We start from the raw sequence: 25516 nt of genomic DNA, 5'->3' as shown, positions 1-25516 counted from the left end.
ACTGAAAGAAGAGGGTGAGTCTTCCAATTACAAACATAAACACTTACTGAAGTGGCTTAGCATTCTTAGGAAGAAAGATCTAGCAGTGCCACTACAGCTTTCATGACTGAAGTCTACAGACCAATAGGGAGGAAGCAGCTTCCTCTCCCTCCTTCCTCTTCCTGTGTCTCTCACTGTCTCTGTCTCTCTGTCACTATCTCTGTCTCTCTGTGTGTGCGTGTGTGGGTGGAGGAGGAGGAAGAGGATGAAGAGGATTTAAAGGGAGAAGGCGGGAAGGGGTGGAGGGAGTCTCTCTACTTCACTAGATTGATTCATCAAACGGACCGTATTGTATTTGTCAGTTTCCGCAAGCCTATTGATCAGTCGGTATTGTTAAGAAAATAAAATCCAAAAATAATGTTGATTTTACTGATTCCAACACTTGTTATCCTGAGCACTTTTCACGCTCTAGGCAATGGATTAAGGCTACAAACAAGAGGCTTGTCTGTCTTCCATGGATTACTCTCTATAGACATTTATTCTACAGAAGAATTCGTGTTACTTTGGGATTATTTAGAGGATTGGACTAATGAATTATCCTTTTGAAATATCACATGTAATTAGTTTAAGTACTTTAAAGAGTTGCACCATTTTCATTAATATATATTTTAAATGTCTTTAAATATTTATTTTTTCTCCAGCTCTCATTACCTAGGGTAGGGGAACAAGTTTATATTTGTCAAAACTAAACAGGATAAGCAAATTTAGAAATGTATCCATTTCACTTGCGTAATGTCTAATTCTGAAACATTTTGATGTGTTCCAGGAAAAATGAAAGGTTGTAGGTAAAATTCAGATAAAAGAGGATCAGAATTGACTCCATGGGGAAGAAAGACATTCAATCTGGATTTTGAACCACAAAATCAGGACAGAGTTATTTAATTTTGTAAAACAAGTCATTTAAATTAACGTTGAAGTCTGGAATTTGGTAGCACAGACACCCCATGTTTAGATACGTGCACATAACTAAAAAACCCCCCACTTTCATATATTTATTTATATTTGATATTTTTCTTACCCTCTATTTTTTTTTTATAATCTCTGTGTCTTTTCAAATGTTTTAAAGTTAATTAATTCACCTTCACATTTGCTTATCTGTGGACCTTTTTTATTTAAAAAGTATGAAACAGTAAATTCTTTGGGTAAGCATAACTGTGCTAGACTGATTAAATTATAAATTAATAGAAAAGTGTAACCACACCATAGATAGTGCAACTGTGATTTAAAAAAAAAAATAAAGAAGAAGAAAAGGAAAGGAAAGGAAAGGAAAGGAAAGGAAAGGAAAGGAAAGGAAAGGAAAGGAAAGGAAAGGAAAGGAAAGGAAAGGAAACTTCTGGAAAATATGGGAGTGTTTAGAATCTATATTTCTACCTCTTCCAAAGTCTTTGACTTTTGTCAGGGTTCAAGTTGTTTTCAACTTTTTTCTATAGCCATAAATATGGAAAGGACAATGAAGGTTAAACATATTTCTCTGCTGAGGTAGATACGAGGTGGGGTGGACCTGGGTGGGTGTTCATCAGAACTTTTCAAAATCTTGCTGCGTATGTGAAGCAGGGGTTTTGATTAACCCCCCGAGGAACATCACTTCCTGCTCTGACAACGTGTGGCCTCAGCCCTGGCACCATCAAGCCTGCTGTATTTGTCACCTTAGCCACTAATGTTAGTGCATCATTTGCTGCTCTTTAAAAGCCAGAAGTATTATACTGAACTTTTCGCATTAAATTTTATTTAAGGCATTAATGAAAAATCTTATTTTGCTTTTTTCTCAAAGTCTAGGTTATATATCATGTGCTCTTATTAACTTTACTTGCAAGTGAATCTCTAATAGCTTTTTAAATTTCAACTTTTCAGACATGAGCAACTAGTACTAAAGAGTCAAATTTGAGCAGGTGCTTACTATGATGATCATGCTGCTGTATACATTTCTGTCAAATAAATCAGCAGTTTTTAACCTCACCCCATTCCATATTGAGATGGATTACAAAGACTTTGGAGTGAGAGCGACAGTTTTCTGGGTGGTGTACTTGATTTTCTAGAGAAACAACACTTTCAACTTCCCAACAGGTTGGTTAAGTTTTGTTTTTTCCCCAAACACCTGTGTAGTCATAAAAGATACATACTAAAGCTTTGCTCTATTGAAAATATATTTTTGATCTTTGCATGTATTGGATAAAACCAATGTGATATTTTTTAGATGTCTGTTCTCTATATTTTATTTATTATGAAACAAATTGGGATGGCAACCAACACTGTAATTTAAGAGCAGAAATTACTGTTCTAATTTGTGAGACGGTATTCCACGTATTTCCTCAGGTTAGGGATACCCTGGATCTTTCTGAGTGGTAGGTGAAAACTCTTCCTATATTTGTGCCTTAAAAGAATATAAGGAGAAATATAATGTAGATGTATTTAAAAATTTACACTTTGGTAAACACACTGGCCTCTCTGTAATCCCACTCTAGCCCTGTTTTATTGTGGTTGGCTGGAGTACTGCTCCCAAAGTGTAGGTCTCTGACAGAAGTAGAGAAGTAGATGACTTCTTAAGATAAATAACTGAGTCAAGAATTTTAGAATGACTTGGCTAACCAGTTCCCCTAAGAAGGAAACCAATACTAAAAACTGACAAGTTTTTGGTACCCTTCTCAAGGTGTTATTGAACTGAGTCACATAAAACAAAAACAAAATCAAAACCCCCCGTGATATTAGTTTCCATCTAACATCTTCTATTTCTTTTTTTTTTCTTCCAGGGATGCTTCATTACTATATGAGAAAGGTCTATGATCAACAGAATTATAGCAAATGTCCTAGCCGAACATTTGTCCTTGCTCTGACATCTCATGTTGGAAATTCATTTTTAATGAGGGTTTTTCTGGTAGAGGGAATTTGAAACCTTTTCTTTTTCTAAAAAAGAACTGTGTGGGTGAAAACATTCTTTTAAAGATCAGAAGACATCTTATTAATTGGGCAAACTAAATAGTTGATGCATTATTTGTTCTAGCCAAAAATGATAGATTTAAGAACTCCTGCAGTAGTCGCTGGGAGCCGGGGGTGGCAGGTTAAAAGCAGTATTTAAGAAATTAAGTTAAAATTTTCAGAATCTGACCCTTGTGAATGATTTTAGTATAAGCAACATGTGAAAGTGTGAGTTGAGAGGAGGAATTGGTAAAAGGCAATGGGAATTCACTCTAGGGAAGCATTACCTCTTCCCTAGTACTCTACACACCTCTCCTGCCCCCCTCCCTATGCCCATAAATGGAGATTTCGGGAGAATAAGCTCATCCCTCCTCTAGAGTGATTTTCTAACAGTTTGGGGCAGAGAAGACAGTTCTGTGTTTTCTCTTGGGGCAGCAATGTTCATGATACTCTAAGGGAAATGGTGACTCAAATGACTCCTTGTTTTTCAAATGAATTGAAGTAATAAATGTTAGATCAATTCAGGAGACCAGAAACTGGCCAGTCACAGTATTTGTGGCTGCAGATTTCGAGAAAAGTTTAGACAATTAAGAGTTTCAGAAATGATCGAGGAAGTTCTTGAATGGTAAGGTGAGGTGGTAACTGCCCTTGCTTTAAGAATCTGATTTCCAGGGCTGGTAGGTGAGTTTTGTTGGGTTACCAAGTTTGCATGGGGGATGGAAAAGAGTGACAAAAAGAGATACGTGACATTTCGTTTATGGTTAGTATCACAGTTGCAGAGAAGCCAAAATCCAGTAATTAGGAACATAAATGATAATTTTTTTCAGTCTCTTTTCTTTTGATTTCTTAAATCCATCAATATTTTAAAATGTTTTAAACATAGGTTTTCTTTTCCATCAACTTAAGGAGCCTGTCATCTCTTACAGCTTCTTTATCAGATTATCTGATAAGTGAATGCAGTGGCCCTGGATATTAGCATATTGAAATAACAAAACAATGAAAATATCAAAATACCTGTCTTTCTTTCTTTCTTTCTTTCTTTCTTTCTTTCTTTCTTTCTTTCTTTCTTTCTTTCTAAGTGAGAGTGTCTCCACCTCAACTCAAATGGAACAAGAAAGTTTTCAAGTGAGACAAAAATCCCATTGTTAATACTGATCAGTACAGGCCAGGCAGTGAGGAGGAAAAAATGAGGCGTCCGTAGAATACAAATGAAACGAGCAGGTTGGCTGTTGAGTGTTTCAGAATATGAAGTTATCAATTATTTGCTTTCTGTAAAGGCATATCACACACCTTCCCACTGAATAAATAAATAAGCAGATCTGTACTATATAAACAAGATGAAGAAAGTATGTAGGAGTGTTTTGAGGATTACTTTACATCTGACTCAGGCAAAGCAGATGCATATAGTTTCCTTTTGTTACCCACTGAAAAGACTGTTTCACCTCAGATGTTAAATTTCCTAAAATCTCTATGTTCTAGGCAGAGGCCTTTTGCTTTTCCTTTTTTTTTTTTTTTAATGTTTTTAAAGAGTTTGCTGCTGATAATGACAGAGAATAGAAATACTGAAACCTAGAATTAAAGTTCTTTAAAAGGGTTTATTAAAATGGCAAAACCAACTGTCTGGCGGATGGTGACTCAAGATCTACAGTGCATTCTGGTTTTCAAGGGCACAGATTTCTCCAAATTGCAAGAGTTAGGAGTAAAAGACTCCAATTATTTTCTTCTCTTTTCTGTATTGTCTTAAGTGTTAAATGTCATTTGGTCCAGTCTCTGCACCCCCTTTTTCTCTTTTGTGGCATGGGGGTGGGGTTAGAATCATATGCCAGGTTTCATTTCACTGTGTTGGCTACAGGAGCAGCTGTCACCTTATGGGAGAGATTAGGAAATGTCTTGTTTATTAACTAACAATTTATTATGATTATTAATAAAAGATTTATGAAGAAAATTCAAATCATCCCCATTTTTCCTCAGGGCATGCCCATACAATAAATCTCTTTGAAAATCAATCAACATAAATTCATTTTCTCATGCCTGCTATATCGATGAGAAGAGAAATAGCATCCAAGCCCAGCCTTGACTCTTCTTAAATTACAAATCCAAGTTGAAAATGGTTTGACTTGAGGACTTAAATGATAATGTGATTATTCCCATGCTTGGTTTTTATCAAAGTTGATACATGGCTTTGGTAATTTAGAGCACTTCAAATACCCCCAAATATCTAACAGGGTGAATATTATAAAACTCCTTTTGAGGCATAAAAATAGTAACCCTAATTTTTTTTGAACTCACAGTTTTTAATAACAAGTGAGTTTATTTCTCATTGTGTAACTTTGTAGAAATGCCATTTGATTTTTTTTTGTGTTGATAGAATCAGATAGTTTGGTGTTTAGCAATCTCATTTGACACATTAAATAATTACTACAGATTTAATGATGCTGTGAAACCTATTTCAATTCTGTTAGGCCAAAATAAAAATGTTTAGAGAAATAAGAAAACTAAATATGAATGAATCAAGCTAAACCTGCTAATCTATTTCTTGGGCTGTCAACATGAGTTCCTAGGCACTTGCCACTGTGTGTAACTCGGTAAACCTAAGATAGTTCCAGAGATGCGATTTTAAATGGACTCCTTATACTTTACTTTCAAATCCAGGACCTGTGAAAACATTTTACTTACCATATTTCTTGCATCATTTCTTTTGTATTTACCCATCCATTCGACAAAATTTTGAGAATCACATAGATCTCAATCACCGTGATTTACAAAACAAATCCCAAGCTTTTCGAGAACAGTGATATATGTATTCCCAGTAACCAGTGCCAATTTATCTTTATTTTTTGGTAACTTTCTAGCACAAAGCATAAAAACTGTCTACAAAGCTTTCTGTACCTATTTTGGCCAAGAGTGCTTGCTTGCTTGCTTGCTTGATTTATTTATTTAAAATTTAGTTCTACTGCTATTTTCTTTTCGTCAAATCCTATATCTGTTTTCATTCCTCATACACTCTCTTCTCTGTTATTGTTGAATACCCTTGCTGATGACAGATTGTCTACCTATTTTGTTGGATTACTTATGATTATAGGCTATTGTATGCCCCTAAAGTTAATCTGCCTCTATCAGGATTTTGCATTAAGGACTCAGGATTAAGATTGCTTTTTAACTTCCTTATAAGTTCTTTCAATACACTCTAATCTCACAAAAGAACAGAAACTTTTAAAATTATATTTTCAGTGCTCGGCATAGCATTCAGCACAGACTAAAGTTTATATATTAACTAATGGATTAATTAATTAATCAATTAATTAATTAAAGTGTACAAGGAAATATATCCTAGATACTTAAAATATTGTGGCCCAGAAATCTCAGAACCTTAATAAATAATTTGGTAGAAATTATTTATTTGCAGATATAATTGCACTAGTTTTCCATGCTCTGATATTAGGATGCATTGGAGTGTAGACAGTAGCATTACAGAGTTATAACTTGCTCATTTAAAATGCTGCTAATGTAATGATATTATAGCTCATAAAAGAGAATATCTTTGGCTTCTCCCTCAAAGCATGGGAAATGTCACTGTTTTAGTATTATTATTATTTTTATACAGTTACATATTTCTTTTCAGATTAAAGACCTTTCTTTGGATTTCCTTAGCTGCAAATGATTACAGTATATTGCTAATATCAATACTAATAGAAATGAGCAATCTAACATGGTTTCTGAGTATATAGTGTTTCCAAATGGCAGTCAATAACTTCTTTTTTTCATTTTAAAAATTAAGAATGGTGGTTATAAAACTCTCAGAAAGAAAGCCATCACAATTGTGAAAATGCATGTATTATATGAGACAGGATACATAGGTTTAAAGCGCAGACCACAATTTGTAGTAATACAAATGAAATTTTAGTTTCTTTGTCTAGAAATGAAGTTGATCATCCCCCTCTTCCCAATGCCTGTTAAGACCAAATCAGATATCATACTTGGCATTGCCCAATACAAGCACATCCAGAAAGCCAGGGTTCCCAGGCCAACTTTCTGTGTCCACACCTGAGGGAGTCAGCCTCTGCGGTCAGAGTTTGACTGAACCTCTGGGCATCAGAATTGAAAATGAGGATGAGCCATGGCATCATGTCCCTACTGTTGAGAAAACAAAACAAAACAAACAAACAAACAAACAAAAAAACAGTGATTCTAAAATGCCCTCTTGGAGAAAGAAAAGACGACCCCTTAAGAATTTTGTGCAGTAGACACTACAAATGTTAGATGAGAAAGAAGAGAGGAGTGAGGCTGCTATTAATTTTATGGATTGAAAAGTTGTCCTGTAAGTACTGCATGTTAGATTTTAAATGCATCAAATCTACATTTCAAGTGTAGCAGGTTTGACCACGGAGAATAAGATATCTAAATTAAAATACAAAAAGTAGAGACAGCAGTAGTAAGAAACCATAATTTAGACTAACAAGCATGAGGTCGCCTTTGCCTAATCAGCCCTCCAACTAGGCAGCTGCAGATTGAGGGGAACAGCATTTCACCTCTTCACCAATTGCTGGTGACTCACTTGGCCAGATGTTTATTTGAGATCCTCCACCTTTCACAGTTTGCACAGCACAGAAAGAATTGTATCTTTCATGGTAAATCAAGTCTTAACATAGAAGAGGACCCATTACTAGCACTAAATCCTGAACATGGAAGTGACTTTTAATAACCTAAGTTGCAAGCTTCATACGTTAGTATTTATGTTTCAGAACAAATTATTTTCCCAGATAAGTGTCATGCTTAACTTTGGGAAGCAGAGAAGTTTAGGTCATCAGGTGAAACACCTGTATAACTATTATGGGAATATCTCCTGTTCTTATTTATATTTTAAGTCATTACATCTCATAGGTCAATAGCACTCTTTAGTATTTTAACTGTTCAAGAGTTTTCTTTCATGCTGTTTTCAGAACACTAGGGAATCTTGATTGGCTGGTAAATAAGTTAATTTTCCATCCTAATGGAATGTTTTACTCTAATAGTTTCAACAGGACATTTCCTTCTGCCTTCATTATCACTGTTAAAATACATTGGCAAAGACGTGGCAATGACTAATACCACACATCTTTGAACAAGTCTACTTGTTCAAGATGGATACTCACCAAATATCATTTAGATTCAGAAATAAATTATGAATATCTTAATTTATAAAATCAGTACATTCTCATATTTATTTTTTCCAAATTGCCAGAAGTTAAAATATAACAAAGTATAAAAATACAATCACCACAATCTGAATAGAGCTACAATTTCTATTTCTGCATAAGTATCAGTCCATGGCAAAACTTTCTAAATGTATTAGCCATAAGCATTGAGATAAGTGAAGAAGATTTTAAAGAAAGAATCATGTTTTATAAACCTATGCTGAATTTTTTTTTCCTATGCTGAATTTTAAGTCTATCCATCCTGTTGGACTTCCTCAAAAATGCTGTGTTTCAAATGCATTTAGCAGCATTTTAAAATGTGAATTGAATAAATGTGGAAGGCCGCTTAGTCTCCCACTAAATTGAGTCTATCAGAAAGTGGTTCAAATGTCACTAATTATTTTATAGGAATAATCATGTTGTAGCTTTAAACAAACTTAAGCTTTAGTCTACTTTAAGACTGGAGTGCCAGGATGAAAATAAAGACCCTTCTGCTGAAATAGACTGGATTGAGTTACAGTTAACAAGATGCAGGATGTGGCACTTGAGCTATCTAACAGTGGTGGGCTGTTTGCCACCCCAACAGCCGGATCATGTTTCCTTTGCCTCATACCATTTCAGAACAATTTCATAAAAATTACATGATTGACACTATAGCTCTCTTTCCATTCTGATTTCTTAAAATGTTCATATCTCCACAATACATTTATGCTTTAGAAGTATTAGAAAAAAGAAATCAGCCAGCTATTTTACATGGTGAATTTTAAAAACTTAGTTTACTGTAGAAACTAAGATGACCTTTTATTTACTCTAAAAGTTTTCCTTGATTGCTATTGTTTGTCTATTTATGTGTGTGTGTGTATTTTCATTCAATGGGCTTTGTGATACTTTCTATAGTCAGTTCTCTCAAATGTGAAAACGAGTGACTGGATACTGTAATAAATGGGTGAGAGATCTTTTTCTACAGATTCTTCTTTTACTATAGTAAACATAGTATTACAATAAATATTCTTCTTTTACTATAGTAAACATAGTATTACAATAAATATTCCCTTCCCTGGTTGTTTGATTAGTCCCCTCTCTACAGTAAATTCGCTATAAAATTTGCAAAATAATTTATCTTAACTATAGTCATCACAACACCCTTTGTGCTACATTATGAACTAAATCTTTATATGTATGTGTTGTGTTTGGGGCATATTTATATGTATTCATTCTGTCAGTAAAGTGTACATATCATGAATATATTTGTTTCTAATACCACTTTAATTACAGGACATTTCAATGGTGAGGCTCATATGGACTGTTTCCTGTTAAGTTCCTGGTGCAATTCCTTTCACACAATGGTTCCCCCATAAATGTAAGTGAATGACTTCCTGACTATTGTCATGGAGATGCAGGATGGGGTTGGTAGCAGAGACAAAGCTGGCTGTCAAAACTGTTATTTTCAGATGAACAGCAAAAACAGGCATTGAAAGAAATCTGAAGGTCTTCAGAACTCTGCCCATTGTGTCAAAAAACAGATTCAAAGAATTACATGTATTCCTGAGCCCATGAAAATTGGTGTGAAAAACAAATCTCAGAATTAAGAAAAAAAAACTGGTATTTGCTTATTTAAAAAAAGAAAAAGAAAGAGCAAAAATTACTATGTTTTAAAAACTCTAACTGAAGAAATTACTGTGTTCTCATTTGGGATATGTAGAAAAGTATTTTGTTGGTAGGGTGATGAAATATCCTTAAATAATAGAATTTCATTAGGTATAGGTTTGACAGAAATCTCTTTCGTTTTGCCCAGTTCTCTGACCTGTAAGCTAAATATCAGGTGTTATAACATTTAAGGGGTAAATCTTCTTCCTGTATAAGTAGGTGTGGGAAAAATGTGTCACCCTTTCCCCTGGAGGTTGGTGGGGCTGTTGGTGAGGGAGGCAGGTTTCCCTTCAAATGCTCGGCATGGAAATAATGCTGCCATGAGAGAATAAGACTGTCTAAGGAACAAGGACTTTAAAACAGTGAGATTAGGGGGTTTGAATCAAGTGAACATCTTTTCTCCATAGATTATAAAACCTATAGTCTTACGTATTTTTATATGCATGCATATATTTGTACATTTATACATACATGTACACATTAAATGTAATTCAACAAACATTTATTGCTCTTCCGTTCCACTGTGCTAAGATTCTAAGAATTCAAAAACAAACACATTTCCTACCACAAAGTTCTGCAATGAAATTGAAGTGGCAATGTTAACTCTAGCTTTATAGAAATATACACCAACTATCTCCTAATGCTGTTTAATTATAAACCCTAAAATATAGACAAAAAAAAATCACTCTTGTCATTTTAAAGTATTGAGCTAGGCTGACATAGTGTTCAGTTATATGTAATATTTTTCTTCTTTCTTGAATAATACAAACTTGTGTGATTTCTGGCATCTTAAAACAAGTGGAACAGTTGACTTTGACCTACTTCCTTATTCTGAAGAATTACTCTCAGATTTCACTCTTGGAAAAGGTGATAAAGGCTATTTTCAGAAATCAGACTCTTAGGATATAGAAAACTGCAGGTTTCTGATTAGTACATTGTGAATGGGTCTAAAGGTAAATACTATCACCTGAGTCTCATTACAAGAAATGGATACTGTGTATATTCAATTCTCTAAAAATAATGTTCAACATCTAAATAATAAGTTGTTCTACAAGTGATGGGCTAGTGACCTACATACATTGATTAAACTTTAAATATTGAGAAAATTATTTTCTTTTTTACTAATATTTGCACTTTAAATTTGTTTTTCTTCGGAGTGTTTCATTTCATGTTTCCTGGAAACAAAATGTCACTTTCAGACCTCCATTTTATTACATATACTTGGAAAAAAATTTGTAACAAAATTGTAAAGCAGAAGTGGATGTTCTGTACAATTCATTGGTTCTATTAATTTCAGGGATGAGCCTTTCATGTTTCTCAGTGGTCCAAGAAAGAATGACAACAATAAAAAGATTCCAATATTTAACCTTTCCATGTAGTGGGGTGTGTATGTTGGAAGCATGGGGTGGCTACAGGCTCATATTTGATCCAAATACTTGGGATATATTTCATGTATATAATACATGTATTATATTTCTAAATAATAAGTGAGGAGGCAGGCAGTACAACTGATGGGAGAAACCCAGCATGAGTCCTATTTCCAGCATGGGTACTAACCAGTTATGTGTTACTAGGGTATCAATATCCTTCTCTATAAGTGAGTTAGCTGGACTAGATATACTTCACCTTTGGTTCCTTCCACTGCCTAAAATACCATATTCTAAAGTGTATTTCCAAACCATAGTGTGACATTTATCACTTAAGATATTAACAATATTTAATTATTTTACTTAGAAGTAAGAATTTAATGATTCATATTGCTCCACTTAAAACTGTAATTTCATTTGGGGATTAGAATATAAAAACTATTATTTATTACTTTGTTAAAATATTTATAATAGCCCCATTGTCAAGATATTAATTTATTAAATAAAACTTATCTATAATATATATATACCTTCTATTCTTGTCTCTAAAGTAGAAATTTGGGATGAAGCTCAAGTCCATGGTTCTGATGTTAAATGTAGTTTGGCATGATGCCGAAAACTTTGGTTCAAGGTGTTTCTAGAGAGTGTTTCTTATTCCTACCATTTTGGGAAGAAAAGTCAAATTTCTTCCTCAGAAAGGTTTAATAGAGACCAAAATACACATGTTCAATTTACCTTCCTCTCATTTTGATTAAATTGAGATATGCATTTGATATAAAGGGGCAGCCACACTATTGATGATAATTTTTATTTAACTTATTACAATGGATCTTTATCAATCATTTCCAGGCACTGAACTGGTTGCTATGGGAAAGACAAAAATTGTGATTTCTGCCCCTGAAGAGGTTCCATTCTAGTAAAGGAAAGTGATGTGAAAAGAAAATCAGGCTAATTGTTCCTATAGCACAAAGGATAGGTATTTAGCCCAACTAGGATTTTACAGAGGCTTTCTGTGGGAGACGGTGCCTGAGCTGGGTCTTAAATGATGAGTGAGAGCAGGTGAAGAAAGATGAGGAGGTCCTGCCAAGGCTCCGGCCAGAGTACAAAGTCACATAACAGGAGAGAGCATGTGTGAGTGCAGGAAATGGGAGCAATTTTGCCAGTAACAGGGTGTGAATTGCAAGGAGGAGGGGGAGGAGAAATCAGCAGGGGGCAAATCAAAAAGGGTCTATACAGTCATGCTAGCTAGCGATTCTAATATAGGTGATGACAAGACACAAAAGGACTTTTTTTTTTTTTTTTTTTTTTTTTTTACAAATGGACTTTAAAGAGGAGAAAGCCACAGACAGATTTGCTTTTTACATAAATGAGCCTGGTTGCAGTATGAGGAGATCATTACCAGCAGCAAGCAGGAGGGTAGAAAGGCCAGGTAGGTTTCTACTGTAACTGTCTAAACCGGGGCGACAAGCCACCCAGTCATGGTAGTGGATTATGGATAGGAGAGAGAAGTCAATCAGGTAAATAGAAAGGAGGCATGCTAGTCCTGGGGGAAGTTTCAATAAAGAAAAGAATGGAGAAGTGGGATTTCACGTTTCCTATGCTGTTCTTACAATATTATAAATAATACAATTATTTATAGCGGTTGCCATGACCATGGGACAGATGGATAGAGCCATTAACTGACAAGTAAGACAAGAGGAGCAGATATGCCTGAGGAAAGACAAAGGGGTTCGATTGTGAACTTTTTAAAAAAGATCTTATTTATTTATTCATGAGACACAGACAGAGAGAGGCAGAGACGCGGGGCAGAGGGAGAAGCAGGCTCCCTGCGGGGAGCCCGACATGGGACTCAATCCTGGGACTCTGGGATCACACCCTGAGCCGAAGACTGATGCTCAACTGCTAAGCCACCCAGATGTCCCTGAACTTGTTGGTTTTAAGAAGATTGTTTTGTGTACACATACGCAGCTTGGTAGGTTAGTGTACAGCTCAAATACCAGACACCAAGATGGGGATACATGGAAGTCAGGATCAAGGTAGAGAGAAAAAATAGGGCTAAAGGACAGAACTTGAATGGCAGGTGGGAACAGGCAAAAGAGGGGAACCCCAAATAGGGAAATGAGACATATAAATAACCAGGGAAGGACATTCAGGTAGAAACTTTTAAGAAGGTCAGCTAAATGTGGGAGAGGGATGTGGAACGTGGGTAATGGAAGTCCTATTTGAAGTGAGAGGATGAAAATCAGCCCTATCCTGTGCAAGAAGAGAGTTGGTGGTAGGAACGGAATCTGAATTGCAGTGGGTTTTGGGAAGACCAACTATAAGAGAAGCAATTAGCTAGTCATTAGCTGATATTGGATAACTAGCTCTCTCCCTTTCTCAAATATGAAATATTTAGAAATATTTACCTTTCTGGAATTTTGAATTCACAACAAATACTGAAATATCTACTCTGAAAAGGGAAACTACTGAGAATACACAATTTTCCTTTACCATACCCACTTTGAGGAAATTAAATCTCCTTTCTTCCAAATGATTTCATTTATTTCTGCATTTTTCTCCCAAGTGTAAAGACAGGTTTCAAGAGTAAGTTTTTCATAGAAACTGACTCACTGATCCACACTGTAATATTATGCCTTTAACTTTTATTGTAGGCTGCTGATAAAACAAATGATCTCACAAACTATATTCTTCCAATGTCTGCAAAGCCACTATTCATTATACTAGTCAACATCTCAAATAATAATACACATGATAAATTCCTCCCAGTATTTAGTGCCAAAAGAAGTTTTTCTCCAATAAATAACCAATATCCTCTTTTTCATCATTTGATAGAAACACATTTCCTTTTAGCCTTTGCTGTTGAGAAGTTTAAAATGACAATTAATGCTCACATGAAGGAACCTGCTTTCTCTAGTTTCTAGTTTCTGGAGAGAACCTTCACTTTTCTTTTTTGCGTATTCTCATTCTGTACTGTTGTAAGTATGCAGGTATGTCCATGTGTATGACTGTTTGACAGAATCCCCTTTAAGTGCTATTAAAATAAGAAGGGCAATTAACAATCATATTTGTAATAAAGTATTTGGTCAGCATTTTATTCATTCTTTTGGAAGGTCCCTTTTCCCTCCCATACAAACTCATGCATGTATTATTTGAAGAAAAATATAATTTTGAGATGGCATTATTTTAAAGACATGTTTTCTATGAGTTTTTCCTTTTATAAGTTATTTTCCTTTTCCCTCATACATTTAATTCTGAGGAAAGAGACATAATAGAATTTAATTCTGGTTTAAAAAGCATTGCTAATTTATTATGCTTATCTTTATGGTTTTGTTATGTAATCCTGAAGTCTGATGCAATGAATACAAATATCAGGAGTGGTATTCTTACAGCACATTTAGGTGTACTGACAACCACTTGAGATTGTAACCTAATTGAACTGATTTTATGGCATTGTCTTCTAATAGTATAATAGCTTACTTACACAAAAGTAAGCTATTGTGAGTGCTGCCCTTATGCCTCCTTTTCCCTAAACAGGATTTCCTAAGAACTGTGTTAAGGGTGGCAGGTGCAGATAAAGGAATACAAATTATACCAAAAGCATGGAAAGTTTACAGTTTGAGTATTGGCATGAGAATTGTAGAGGGGTGTTTGCTACAACAACTAGCAAAAACCTGCTTTTTTTACAAAAATAAATCCCAAGATACTCTAGTGATCAAATCCTTTCCCATCCTTCGTGACTCATCTCAAATGTCATCCTGTTTTTGAACCCTCCCCTAAAACTCTGCACAGTTGTCTATGCCCATTTCTGGATTCCTGACACTCTCTGCTCTTAGTGACTATAATGGAATGTCAAAATATTATAATGATTTGTGTAAGGATCACTTTCCTTCCTTTCTTCACAGGGAAAAATTACACCTTCTTTGCCTTGTAAACTAAGCAGTAAGCATACACTAGGTACTCAACAAAGGCTTTTTTTGAAAGCTGAAATGTATGGATAAAGGATGGAAGGAGGCAGACATTTTTAGTGAAAACTGCAGAATAACGGGGAGAATGAGGAATCACTTTGGATTTTAAATATTTCACCTATTCACGGTAATTGAAGAATTGGGGGTAACATTTTTACGGATGGCATGAGGTGGCAAGAGTAAGGGCTCCAGGCAGAACCTGAGAAGTTGGGAAATGAACCAGAGTCCCGTGAAGCCAACATGAAGCCCACACGTGCTCTGGAGCCCTGGTGTAAAATCACATGTACCACATTGCATGACGCCCAGGACCCAACCAGATTGCACAGAAACGTGCAAATCACTAGGAGCTAGGACACTTGTGTGGTCACCTGGAAGAGAGACCCGTGGCCAACTCGTGACAGTGCACGGCATTTATTTCTCTCCCAGACTCATCTTTTGAAAAGAAGAGGTGGTCCCAACACATGGAAACCATGGCAGTGGTTGCCTTGGGCGATGCCCTCGACCTGATGCCCTTCAACACTGCAGTGTGTAGCCGCTGGCTCTTTTTTGGCTCCAAGGATTCTGTTTGAAAGGAATGTGATGGTCATGAAATTATGAACAATGCATGTTTTGTGACACTTAAGTTTCCTACTGTACTTTAATAATAAATAGTCTGATTCCACTGTAAAGCATGCATCAATTTTCGATTTCCCACAGTAAGCCAGACGCCAAACTAGACAGACTCGCCTATGATATCTTTAATACTCCACCAGACAAAAGTTTTTCCCATTTCACTGATGATAAAACTGAGCCCTGGGCAAATTAAATAATTTGACATTGACAAAAAGCTCATGTTGCCCTTTATGTAGTTGCAATTCATTTGGACTTAGGTTGGTATATCGAGTCTCATACCACAATAGTGATATCAGATATAGCAAGGACTTTTAAAAGAATTCAGTTACATTGCAAAAGTGGACAAATGTGCTACCAGCACTGACATTTTTCCAAACACATTTATTAAAATGTTAGAATCTTGCATTCACAAACTGGAATGATAATGAGAGAACTCCAACCTTATGCGCATAAGAGAATTGCTGAATTTTATAAAATACAGCTTCTCATCTTCTAAGAGTTCCTCCACCCTCTGCATTCTTAAAAGCCAATAATCAAAAGCCACGAGTTGCTCTTGCCGGTGCCTGGCATGCTCTCCCCCCCAGAGTTCAATGTTTTTTTTTTCTCTCAGCTTCCTCAGGGATCTACTCCCAGGTTACATTCTCAGGGAGGCTGCATTTGCCCTGAGCACCCAGTTTAAAACTGTAGCCCTTGTTCCTGTCCCCTAACTCTGGTCTCTTTTAACTTAGAGCCCTAATTTCCATCTGACAAATTATGTATTTTCCCTGTATGGATTCTGTTTCTCTTCCACCTTTAGAAAGTATTCTCCATGACCAATCTGTTTTCTTCTATATCCCCAGCACCTGAGATGGTACCGGCATGGTAGGTGTAACTAAATATTTACTGAACGAATGTTTTCTTTTAATTAAAAAAAAAAATTTTGAGAGAAAGAGCATGAATGAGCATGAGCAGAGGTGGGAGGGGGGAGGCAGAGGGAGAGGGAGAGGGAGAGAGACAATCCTAGGTAGGCTCCCCACCCAGAACAGAGCCTGACTTGGGGCTCCATCTCATGACCCTGAGATCATGACCTGAGCTGAAATCAAGAGTCCCAAACTTAAATGACTGAGTCACTCCGGCTCTCCCTCAATGAATGAATGAACACATCCAGAAGTACAACTGTGGCAAACTAAAGGATTTATTTTTCATTTGTTCTGAAACAAGTATGTTTTTTATACCATATAGGAAGCTCGCAATCTTTTACAACAGGGCTAAGAGAAGACTGTGGTGTCAGTTAAAGGATATTATCATTATTACCTTGAACTTGTAGATGAACTACCAAACATTCACTGAACAAACTGGGATGGTGATCCTTTTCATCCCTTACTTAAAAGAGATTCTCTTGGCACTAAGAAACACAATACCTTTCAGACTTTCTTCTAAGATAGAAGAGCAATTGGAAAAGTAGCTGTTTGTATGAAGATATTAAGAATCTATGATAAATATATTTTTAAACTAATTTTTCCAAACAATCTTAAATCATACTGACTTTTTTGGTCAGATTAGAACAGCACAACAGGAGACTAAATTCAAGTTAAGCCATCGAGAATAAAAAAGAAATTGTGTAACAGTCATTGCCTCTGAGTCATGTTAGGCAGAATGACAAATGGATGATAATATACATAATGACACGGCAGTCTTTGGCTTTGTACAGAGGTCCATAAATATTTTGCACATGCTTGGAATACATGGATGTCCAGTTGATAGGCTCTCCAAGAAAATTCTAAAATTAGACACCAGATCTAAATTGGTAACAGGAATTTAATAAAAAGGGATGTTCTCACTGGCTTTTAGGTCATCACACAAGTGGTCTTCATTGTGTTTTATTTAGCATTGTCTTGCCAGCCGTGTTTAGAAAAATAGAGTACAAAGAAATGAACATTAAGGCAGTGATTCTCTTTCCCCCCATATTGCAATCAATTTGAATAGCAGTGGATATGAGACTCATGTTAATTGTGCCAAAACAGCAGCAGCATGAATGCTAAATTATTCACCATGTTCACAAACTGTCAAACGGGGCAAATAGCCAACTATTCAAAATAATTGCAAAAAGATTGGCACAGCTGTAATGTGTTTTCAGTGTGTATTCCATATTCTCCTGAAACCAATATTCAATTCAATGAAACGAAAGCCTCTATTTGATAGACAAGAATTCAGATTTCATTCATGAGTATTTCAAGCAAAAATTAATTAACTCATTTGTACTATAATTTCCTTCTTTCTAATAATCTAAAAATACCAAAATATTTCCAGATTAGGAGAAATCAGCAATAAAAATGTATGCACTCTCAAATGTATGTTGTTGATGCGTTGAGATGTGCTTTATCTCCTATCATTAAAAGGGAACAAAGTTATTATTTCTAAATTACAGGCCTGTCTATTTTTATGGTAATGAACATACTCGTAAAAATTCAAGTGTGTAAAAAATTCAGCTCCCATTCTAAATTTTATGTTATAATGTTGTTTGCTAGCTGTACCATGTGCTATGGTATTTAAATGGGTTACATTTTAAAAAGAAGAGGGAGAGAGGGAGGAGCAGATAAGAAGAGAGGCAGAGACAGGAAGGGTGGAGGGAATAAGGAAGAAGTCAAGCAACTCTAGACTTAAAATCTCTTTTTAAAAATATCTTCCCCTGGGAGCTTAGATCTGTCCTTTATCCTTTTAGGCACTCATTCCTCTTGCAAGGAAGAAGAGAGATACGAATACATTCACACTAATTTTACAATTTTGAATGGAACTTCTAACTTTAATATCTACTGATAGTCAGTTACTACTATAGAAATGACTTCAAATGACTTCAATGACTTCGATATCTCCCATGCATATGCGCTACACAAATAGCCTAAAATTAAAAATACTAAAAATATTTTTAAAGTTATTTTTATAAAGGACTTTCAAGATTTGCTGAGAATTTTATAGAAAACCCTGTAGTGGTTAATAATAAAGGAATATTTAAATGATGATGAATATGTATTTAATGATGAAAAATGAAGAAAATATGATTTTTATGTAGTAAATTTTCTTTTTTTTTATGTAGTAAATTTTCTTGATGGAAAGATCTCAAAAAGAAATTTAATCTTAGAGAAGTGTGAATGATGAAAAATATGAAGCCTTTTTATAAGCTTATATGATACAATTTTGGTTTTATCCCTAAAACAGGAAAATGTTGTTTATAGGCAAATTTATGCTAATCCCAAATCTGAAGTACTTATATATTTTTCATTGAAGTTATGCCACCATCTATGCATGTTTTTTTTTGTTGTTAAGAATACTTGTGCCATGCTATAATAATAGTTGTGCATTTTAGAAGAGCAATAGGTCTGATTTTTGCTTTTATCTGAGAGTATTAATATATTGTGATAAAGGTAATTCACCATTAAAATAAGGTCAGATAGTTGGTAGGAAGTTGGTAGGAAGAAAACATTTTTCTTATACAATGTTAATTAAGTGACTTTTATATTTATATTAAAAAGTCTAGGTGTCAGTTTATTTATTTATTTATTTTTTTATAAATTTTTATTTATTTATGATAGTCACACAGAGAGAGAGATCGAGGCAGAGACACAGGCAGAGGGAGAAGCAGGCTCCATGCACCGGGAGCCCGACGTGGGAATCGATCCTGGGTCTCCAGGATCACGCCCTGGGCCAAAGGCAGGCGCCAAACCGCTGCGCCACCCAGGGATCCCTAGGTGTCAGTTTATATGTAATTTAATATAATTTTTATTTGGAAAAACTTTTTCTTAAATGTTGGGTTTTATTGGGGCACCTGGGTGGTTCAGTGGTTGAGCTTCTGCCTTTGGCCCAGGGCGTGATCTCAGGGTCCTGGGATCGAGTTCCACATCAGGCTCCCCACAGGGAGGAGCTCCCTTTGCCTGAGTCTCAGCCTCTCTGTCTGTGTCTCTCATGAATAAATAAATAAAATCTTTAAAAAACATGTTGGGTTTTATTACAGACTTTTAGATAAACTATATTTCAGGATACCTTTATGGAAAAGTATTTTCAAAAAGTTAACTGAGGTACAGTTTCTAATCATGTGCTGCCTCTCCCTATGGTAAGATTGTAATTTTCCTACTCCAGTGAAATTCGGCTTAGTCATTTGATTTGTTTGGGCCAATGCAAAATGTGCAATCCTGCTGCAGCATTTGATTAGAAGTTATGAGAACCATTCTCTAGTTTCATCACGACTCCCTCAACCATGTCTCAGATGAGGCTGTTCCTTCGATTTATAATCCAAGTGAAGAAGACGCAGAACAGAGATCGAGGCAGGTCACAAAAAGGTATAGAATGAACAAGATAATAAGCCTTTTGAGATATCAGGTTTTTTATTACAGCATTTTTAAAAAGACTTTTATTTATTTATTCATGAGAGACACAGAGAGAGGCAGAGACACAGGCAGAGGGAGAAGCAGACTCCTTGCAGGGAGCCCCATGTGGGACTCGATCCCGGGACTTTGGGGTCATGACCTGAGCCAGAGGCAGACGCTCAACCACGGAACCACCCAGGCATCCCTACAGAATCATTATTAAGCCTAAAATGACTAATATACTGATATTGGCCCATCTTAGCCTACATGAGGATTGTTTTATAGTTCTTAAATAAAGCTTATTTTTAAAATTTCTCCATTCAAAATCCCCATGGCTTGGAACACTTATGGCATAATTCCTAGATGTGCATTTGAAGAAATGAGAAGAAAAATTAAAGATGTTTTATCATAAAAAAAGAGTTGTGTCCTAACAACTAAGTTGTATCATTCTAGAGAGCTAAATGAAGACAATTAGAATTCTTAGACCAGGCAAAATCCATATGTCGACATATGATCAAGCCTTCTGCATTCAGATAGGTTAAGGATCATTGGCAAAGTAGACACTAGTTCTCTTGTTTTCACATACAAAATGATGTATACCAGAGATAAAATAGTCCAGGAAAAATTGCTTGACTTTAAGGAGAGAGTCATTCAATATTTTATAAATTTGAGACAATACTTTTTAACCTCCAGATATTTTTAGAAGTATCAACTTGAGTACTGGAAACTCCAAAACTGTTAATTATTTTGTGGTCTTCATGAAGTCATTGAATTCGAGTTTACACTGTTTAGCTGGCCATCATTAAATAATGGAAATGCATTTCTTAATTTAATGTAATTTCTTAGAAAAGAAATAAGGCAAAAAGAAAAATAACTGAGGCATTGGTGATATTTAGATTTTTTTATATTTAGAGATTTAAACAGTATATAGTAATATAATTGTGATATTTGGTATGATCTTACTTTCCTATGACTTATTCCTTTAATTTTTCATAACTTAGAGGAATCGACTGTAAGTAGTAAAGTAAAAGTATATTTTAGTGTTAAGTTTCCTGTCAGATCACTCTGTGCTCACTTATCTTCAATTATGTTTATGTGATTAAGGATTCCAACACAAAATTAATGATGCATGCGAAATAAGTTTTTTGAGTAGGGCTTACTTACCAAGGAACTATTTATAAAAATGTTGGTTTGGAGGACACAGATAGTACTCAATGCTTCACTCAAAAGACTCTGAATGTATATAATTCTTTTCCTTTGGGTTCTAATAATGGATCCACATTACTAGCAGAAGACTGATACACCAGTGAGGGTGATATCTGTTTACCATTATCTTTAGTGAAAAGTAAAAGAACTTTTGGCAAAGATGTTAAAATAATTTTTTTGTTGCCTCTAAGAATTCCATATTCTCATCTACCTCCCTAATAAAATGAATTAATTATGCAGAGCCTGACAAGGAATAGGAAGTAAAGACGTCTGACAGAAGGTCCCTAAAACTAGTCCTTGGATTAGTATGAGGAGCATGAACTTTTCTGAATAAATGTTGAAATGTATAGAGATGCTATGAAAATTCTAAGCAGGACAACCATAGTTCCCCAAACAGAACTTGTGGAACTAGCCATAGCACTTCCTCTGAAAGCTTGGCTTTATCATATATACCAATACCATTAAGCTCTGCTATGATGATATGATTCTCTAGAGTATTATTTACTATACAATCTAGTCATTCCTGTCAAAATACAAGATAACAAGGTTTATATTTTTTTAAAAAAACTAAGCGAACATTGATTATGATATTTAGGTTCCACTCTCTTCAGTGATAATACAATCAAACAAAAATTAAACTGAGGTGTATAAAGGGAGTTTGATTTCAAGTTTCATACCTGAGACACTAACCATAGCTTCTAAACTATGAATATCACATTGTATTTCCATCTTCTTGTATTTACAGATAAAGTAGAAGGGCATACGTCACCAATAACAAATACTATGTGCAAACCAGGCCACCAAGACCTTTCTTCTACAGAGCAAAATGAAATATGGAGTACTGGACACATAAGAATAGATCCAAGCAGGATAATCCGTCAGTTGAATATAATGAGCAGATAAAGATAGGCTAGCAGAAAAAAACCCCAAAACAATTAAAATCTCATATTGCCTTTAGCAACTTGGCACAACTGAGAGGCTTGCAAATGACAGTTGCTGACAAAGGAACCTACAAGGAATTAGTTTTATTTTTGTTTCAAAACTTACTATTAGCTGTGAGCATAGGATAGAGTTTTCCCAAGAATATATGTACAAATTTCACACAGTCATCAGTTATATTTCAAAAATGCATTGTATTTAGTTTCAGTACAGAAAGGTTTATTGGTTCTAAATTAATATTTTTTGGCTTTATTCATTTGTCCATTAAATCATTCTTTAGGCACATAATACCTACCATGTGTGACACCTGCACTAGGGCAATGGCTCTCACAATTGGATGTGCATTGGTATGATGGGTGAAGCTTGTTCAACATACAAATATATAGAAATCACTCTGAACTTTCTGATTCAGGGCCCAAAAGTAGGAGGCATAGTCATCTGTTTTTTCAATAAGTTTCTCAGATGGCTCTTATGCTGCAGATGCACATTATATTAGTTGAAAATGGTTCTGTATATAGCACATCTTCTTTCCTAACGGAATCTTGACACATCATGCAACAAATATTTTCTTGCAGGTGTAGACCGAGAAGAGATTTGTATGTTCATCAAAAGGTTGAGACCTGAAGACAGGGGAGAGGGGAAGGAATCCTACAGAAACTGCAACGTTCACAGCAAGCTTCACTAAATGCTTTTGGAAATGGGATAGGAAGAAAAACCATTAGAGTATTAAAACTGGTTTGTTACCTTTCTATGTTTAGGGATGTGTGCATCTATGTGAGTATACGTGCCCAATGTGGTCTGTTGGTCTGTAAACCATCCTTGGCAATTAATACAGAGGTTAACCCTGACAGAGCTCAAATCTTACTAATAATGTTTCCAAATATCAGGATCCTTCCATATTTTAGAGGAAAGTAAGCTTATTTGATGGGATTACAGAAAACTGCATCACCCACACATACAATTTAAGTTTCTTAGGTTTCCAAATTCAACTCTACATCCAGTGTGTTTCTATTTGCCAGTAGAAAGGGGATTTTAAAAAGCACATGACACAGGCTCTGAAGGGGAATACTTTATATCTATGTGAAAAGCTAAGGCTTCAACATATGAAACCAATATGGGGAATAAAGATAATAAAATTAACATGACATCTAGAGAATTTCAGATATTATGAACTTTAGGAAAGATAAGATGATATCATAGTTTAGAATTAAAATAGAAATCTTATCTTAACTGAACCCAGTTGCAGGGTTCACCAGTAAAAAAACCTGAGACTTGTGTTACACGCTTCTATTGAAATACATAGACAGGTATCTATAAGGTTAATTACAGAATGAAATCTTGCCAAAAATGAGAACCAATATGTGAATAAAAGTACACGGCCAACAAATATCTCAAAAGGCTTCTATAGAAATATGTAAAAATTTAAAAGAGGAATAATAGTTTACCATAACTACATTTTTCAAATGTTAAGCATAAACAAAATGGATTATAATTCTCTCTTGCATTTCCCCCCATCTTTAACTCATTCATTTGAAGGGAATATTTACTTTATGTTCTTCATGTTCTATTCAACATTAATTTAAAGGTGACTAATTTATACTGAAGGATAGAAAACATAAAAGCGACCTATATGATAGGTGATTCTCCTAAATCAATTGTTCATGTTTTTTTTTTTCTAGCTGATGACTTAAGTCAAAAGATATGAGATCTACAAACAAAGATTGCTACTTTTATAGAAATCATAGAAAAATCAAGAAAATATTTCAAATATTGCCATACTAATTGTGTTTTCTGTATGACACAAAGGAATTTTAGGTGCTTTTTACAACCCCTCAAATTCTCCAGATTTAATTATTTATAAGAAATTGTATGGTAAATATACCAAAGAGTAAAAGGTCACTTAATCTTTTGCTCTATTTAGGTTTAACAAAACAAACAACACCATGATGAATGAGCATTGACACAAAGCTAAAACATTCCCATGAAAATATATGTTATGAACTATATACAATCCATTAAACAAGACAGAGGCCATTCCAGTCTAGTTTTTTCTTAGCCTGTTTGAGGAGAGAGAGAGAGAGAGAGAGAGAGAGATTTAGGACACCTTCAGCACTCTTTCAAGTACCACTAATGAAATAAATAATATTTGTTGTCACATCACTCACTGGGAGGTGGATGTGACTTCATGCTTATTCATTTGTCACTCTCCAATTGAATGATGCCTCCCTTAGTACACAGACCTTTTCCCAACAGCTGGTAACTACTCAAGTAGAAGTTAATTGAGTCATTGGTTTCCCCTTGAATCTGTGAATGTTCGGGGATTGCGAGCCATCAATATACTGCATGTAATAAAGTAATAGTCCAATTCCTATTATGAAAATAAGTTGAGCCTACTTTATATTCTACTCAGGTATATAGACTGGAAATCTAAGTCAGTAGAAGGAAGAAAATTGGGGAAGAGAAGAATCAGGAAGTACAAAATGAGAACAGAATTCTTGTAGGACAAATAGGAACTATTTTAAAATAGTATTTATTGTGCTTGAAATATCCTAATTTATTTGTTTGATTTATAGTCAGTCAGAAACCTCTATAGTGCCATTCTCATAGTTTCAGATTGAAGTATAATTCTAGAAAAGCATCTAGAAGAGATAGCGTGCATACTGCGAAGAGAGGCGAGCCTCGATCCGGAGGTCCTCGCTCCGCACAACAGGGACAGCACGTAATTAAACATCTCAGCCTCTTTCACCGTTAGTGCTTGGTCTCGAAATGCCACAGGCCTTTCTTCTGGGAAACGAGGATAACACATCCAGAGTTGAGGGAAGAAGTTAAAAATCCTTAAACAAACTTCTCTATTTGGAGATGCAAGCTCATGCCCTTTGAGCCCGGAGGACCGCAAGGCGGCAGGTTCTGAAGGTCTGTTGCTCTCAGCAGGGGATGTGCCTTTTACAACGAGCAGAGCCTGAACGCAAAGAGGTGCCGGGGCTCCCCGTAGGGGAAGTGAAGCCTCGTGTGCAGCGCAGGGAGGAGTTTCAGCGACTCCGCTCCCGCCACGGACTCGCGCCCTTGCCCGCACCCACCGGACGCTCCGCCGAAGCAGACATCGAGGGCCGCTCGGGCTCCCGGGCCCGGGACAGGGACACGGACGCGGACACGGGCGCTGCACACCCGAGGAGCCCGAGGGCCAGGACGCAGCACGCAGCGGAGCCGAGGCCGCTCGGTGGTGCCGCAGGAGGGCGCGGGAGGAAGAGAAGTCGCTGTCTTCTTCACAAGCAGCCCCTTGAAGATTAATGAGCTAATTTCTGAGAAGCACT

General features: G+C 35.7%; 1 protein-coding gene across 3 annotated transcripts in view; it reads right to left on the bottom strand.

Moving 5' to 3' along the window:
* Positions 1 to 25516, bottom strand: part of SEMA3A (semaphorin 3A) — a 454575-nt gene that overhangs the window by 200413 nt on the left and 228646 nt on the right. The gene's annotated exons all lie outside the window — the stretch shown is intronic.

Source organism: Canis aureus, chromosome 21, assembly GCF_053574225.1.
Source record: "Canis aureus isolate CA01 chromosome 21, VMU_Caureus_v.1.0, whole genome shotgun sequence".
NCBI classification, from domain to species: domain Eukaryota; kingdom Metazoa; phylum Chordata; class Mammalia; order Carnivora; family Canidae; genus Canis; species Canis aureus.
The sequence above is the reverse complement of the archived record's forward strand: the minus strand, read 5'-3'. Positions and strand labels throughout refer to the sequence as shown.